Genomic DNA, 4,396 nt, shown 5'->3' with positions numbered 1-4,396 from the left:
TCCTTTACAATGCATTCCAATACTTCTGTATTGGAAAGCATTGGCTGTATGAGTAATACTGTGTGTATTTACTCATACAGCTTCCGGCTTGTGAGATCCAGGGGGCTGGATCTCACAGGCATGTCACCGGAAGGCAGCGCGCTGCCTTCCATGCCATCGGGTCCCCCCTACAGCCGCATGGGGACCCGATGGCACCGCCGATCACCGCTGAATTGACCTGTGGTTTGCGGCGATCGCTGACACGGGGGGGGGGGGGGGGGGCATTTAGACAAGGTGCCTGCTCAATGATTTGAGCAAGGCACCGGGTTTCGATCGCCGCCCGCTGGGCGGCGGTTGATCGGAAATACACAGGACATACCCGTACGCCCTGTGTCCTTAAGTACCAGGACATCAGGGCGTACCGGTACGCCCTGTGTCCTGAAGAGGTTAAGATAAATTGCTGTATTTGTGTTATCATTATCATTATCATGTTACGTAATGCTGCCACCCTGTGGTCATTCTTGTTATAGGATTCCTGAATGTATTATGTAAATCCCATTGCCTTTGCTCTGTCTACTCCTCCCTTTCTGTGACATCATATCCTGTTTGTTCTGGTTCTGTGTCTTCCTTTTCTGCAGCAGACTCAGAGTTGGTTAGAGCATCTCGTTTTGACCTCTAATGTCCTCTATTTGTCTTTGCTCAAGGAAAACTCAATAAATTACCAAAGCATCTCCATTGTATTCTCCTCACTGGATTATCACATGCAACTGGTACCATGACCTAGGCATATTAGTGAGTTTCAGCTGTCTACTATTACAGAGATTACCACTCACAACTAGTCAGAGACTTCTCTAACGTACATCTGTGGCAGAATATGGGTAAAGGTTAGGATGCTGGCACACAGTGCAGTTCTGACATGCATTCAGGATGCAGTTTTTTATTGTAGCTAGATGAAATTACTTAATCATTCCCACAATGCAGAACGAGGCTGATAAACTGGCTAAATTGAAAACTGCATCCTGAATGCATGTCAGTACTGTACTGTGTGCCAGCACCCTTAAGGGTAGTATGATTGTTGTCTAGGAGGTAGGGAAAGGGTTAATGATAGTATGCTTGTTATCTAGGGGGGTAGGGAAAGGGTTAATGATAGTATGCTCATTATCTAGAGCATAGGGAAGGGGTTAATGATAATATACTCGTCTGGGGGTGGGGAAAGGGTTAATGATAGTATGCTCGTTGTCTAGGGGTAGGGAAAGGGTTAATGATAGTATGCTCGTTATCTAGGGGGTAGGGAAAGGGTTAATGATAGTATGCTTGTTATCTAGGGGGTAGGGAAGGGGTTAATAATAGTATGCTCGTTGTCTAGGGGTACTTAGCCAGTTCCAGGGGCCTCTAGGGGTTAACGATGCTCGTCTCAGGAGATAATCCTCTCTTGTGCTGGATTTCCAGGCGACGACCTTCACAGGAGCACTCAGCATTAAACTCCGCTGTTTATCACTGCAGCGCTGGTACAGTGTCTCAGTGAATGTACTGCTCCTTGTTAATGGATCATGATGGAGTGGACAATAATGCTATTTGAAGTCACTCAGCGTAGTTGTCTTCAAACGGGCGGTCACCTGTATGTAGATGCAGTAAAACGTACTGCTCCGTACGCAGCTCATGCACCTTTTACCGGTACTTGCCTTCCAATGGAAGAGCTGGTATACAGACGTTGTTGTTGAGGTGCAGACACTCGGCCCATACTGAAACTGCACGGAGGAACAGGAGGAGCAGGGCCACAGCCTCCAGCAGGCCACTAATACCCATGTGTCTGCTCAAACTGTCAGAAACAGACTCTATGAGGGTGGTATGAGGGCCCAACGTCCACACGTCCGTGCAGGGAGATTGGCATTTGCCAGAGAACACCAAGATTGGCAGATGAGACATTGGCGCCCTGTACTCTTCATGGATGAGAGCAGATTCGCACTGAGCAGATGTAACAGAGTCTGGAGAGAACGTTCTGCTGCCTGCAACATCCTCCAGCATGACCAGTTTGGTAATGGGTCAGTAGTGGCATAGGGAGGTATTTCTTTGGAGGGCCGCACAGCCCTCCATGTGCTAGCCAGAGGTACCCTGACTGCCATTAGGTACCCACAAAGTGAAACAGCCGGCACTCCACTATTCATGCGCAGTGCACGAGTCCAGGGTCGGCGTCCTGTAGATACACAAAGGAGAAGACCGGCACTCGCTAAAATAGATGCAATGCTTCTTTTTATTGCCACATGGAGGAACCAAGTAAGTGACGCGTTTCGACTCTGTAATCGAGGTTTGACAAAGACTTGGTTCACTTACTTGGTTCCTCCATGTGGCAATAAAAAGAAGCATTGCATCTATTTTAGCGAGTGCCGGTCTTCTCCTTTGTGCCATTAGGTAGATCCTCAGACCTATTGTCAGACCATAGGCGGGTGCAGTAGGCCTTGGGTTCCTTCTGACGCATAACAATGCTAGGCCTCATGTGGCTGAAGTGTGTCAGCAGTTCCTGCAAGACGAAGGCATTGATGCTATGGACTGGCCCGCCCGTTTCCCCAGACCTGAATCCAATTGAGCACATCTGGGACATCACGTCTCGCTCTATCCACCAACGTCACGTTGCACCACAGACTGTCCAGGAGTTGGCAGATGCTTTAGTCCAGGTCTGGGAGGAGATCCCTCAGGAGACCGTCCGCCACCTCATCAGGAGCATGCACAGGCGTTGTAGGGAGGTCATACAGGCACGTGGAGGCCACACACACTACTGAGCCTCATTTCCTTGTCTTGAGCCATTTCCACTGAAGTTGGATCAGTCTGAAATTTGATTTTGAGTATAATTCCAAATCCATAACAATTTTGATTTACATTGATCATTTTTATGCTTTATTGTTCTCAACGCATTCCACTATGTAGTGAATAAAGATTTGCAACTGGAATATTTCCTTCATTGAGATCTAGGATGTGGTATTTTAGTGTTCCATTTTATTTTTTTGAGCAGTGTATTTTATAATCCTGTAGGACCTCACTATTCTGAATATTATAAACCTACATGAGCCAGTCACTAGCTGATATTTGTAGTGCTTCTGTGTGCATCGGGGATGTGGTGGATACTGGTGAATGATGGATCAGGCTCTGATGGATGGGGGGGGGGGGGTGAGAACGGAGAAGAGTTAGATTAGTGGATGTGATAAGCCACTGTAAAAAGTTTTTTTTAGATAGCGCCTAAGGCCTGTTTCACAGTGGCGTTAACTCATTACGGTAGGCTGTCCATAAACTACTGTGCAGCCGTGCTCTGCCTGAAGTCCGTCCGGCCCCATTCACTATAATGGGGACGGTGGAGAATATGCCGAGGGGCAGCCTGACAAAAACCTTTGCGCGCAGGATAGATTGGAGAGGGAGAGTCTGGTGAGATGCTGTGAGTTACAGTAATCAAGGCGGGAATGGATCAGTGCAACAGTCAGAGTTTTTGTTGTTTCCAGGGTAGGAAAGGGTGAAGTCTACCCTTTCTACAAGACACTTTGCCACAACGACACCACTTAAGACGACTATCAGCCTCGTATATTTACCTACTACACGGCGCTGGGCCCCCAACTCCTTCACTTCCAGGCCTTGGCTCCTTCGCCGTAAACATCTGGTTTTGATGCCGCTGCAGCCAATCGCTGCCAGCAGTGGTGACCGCTCCCCTTGCGCCATCTCAAATGGTCACACAATGCAAACAGAGCAGGGAAGTGCTGCGGGCCAGCGAATGGCTGCAGTGGATGTTTACAGTGAGGTTGCCGAGTCAGGACCCCTGCACCAGGTAAGTATGCCTCCCTTTGCAGGCCTGTACAGGAAGGGGGGTTTTGCCAGCCCCCAAGGTGACAACCCCTTTTACTAAGAACTCCCAAGGGGAAACAAGTTTCTTTCCAAACTCCTAATTTTGCATTAATTAAGAAAAAGGCAACTGCAAATGGAAAGCCAACAGATATGAATAGGAGTCCGCAGCTAGTGACAACCAAGGGTCACCACCAGAATATGAGCCCCTGCAGAGTCACCCACGGGTCTCCTGTTATCAGAAAAATAAAGCTGCTGCTAAGCAAACAGCAAGTCCATGAGGAAGTCTAAAATAAATTCCAAAATGAACCTAAAGGCGTTGCTAGGGGCAAAGCGAAACACTCCTCTGACGTAGTTCTGTCCCCTTGGGGCCTGCAGTGTAAATGGCACAGCACCCCAGCAGGCTCTGCATCCCCTCAGCCACTGAGGCTGCGCTTCACTTTACCACACCCCACCCTGAGACCACGCCCCCCTCACAGCCCGAAGCCGCTTACTGCACAGTCACGCTGAGTTGACTCTTTCCCGCGGGAGCCAATGAGCAGCTTCGCCTTGTGCATTCCAAGCCTCGATCTGCTGACCAATCAGGAAGACGTGT

The sequence above is a fragment of the Bufo bufo genome, chromosome 6 (assembly GCF_905171765.1).
Source record: "Bufo bufo chromosome 6, aBufBuf1.1, whole genome shotgun sequence".
Classification (NCBI taxonomy): domain Eukaryota; kingdom Metazoa; phylum Chordata; class Amphibia; order Anura; family Bufonidae; genus Bufo; species Bufo bufo.
This window is presented reverse-complemented; position numbering follows the sequence as displayed.